The sequence below is a fragment of the Lipotes vexillifer genome, unplaced genomic scaffold, assembly GCF_000442215.2.
Source record: "Lipotes vexillifer unplaced genomic scaffold, Lipotes_vexillifer_v1.1 scaffold518, whole genome shotgun sequence".
NCBI lineage: Eukaryota > Metazoa > Chordata > Mammalia > Artiodactyla > Lipotidae > Lipotes > Lipotes vexillifer.
Window position 1 is genome coordinate 1,965,932 of NW_006780945.1, and position 245 is coordinate 1,966,176.

The window sequence follows — 245 nt, forward strand, 5'->3', positions numbered from 1 at the left end:
GGGCAGGCCGCAGCCCAGACGGCTTCACAAGTGGAGACAACCGGTCCGGGCCGGGTGCCCCGGAGGCGGGGATCAGGTTGCAGGGGTGTCGGGGGCGGGGCCGGGGGTGGGGAGCAGCAGGCGGACCCAGGTTGGCTGGGCGCTGGGGGGCGGGTCCTCACTGGAGAGTGACGTCCGGGCGCCCGGGGCTCGGTCCTCAGCCCCACCTCCTGCCACCCCAGGTGCCTGGGAGACAGTGGGGCGTC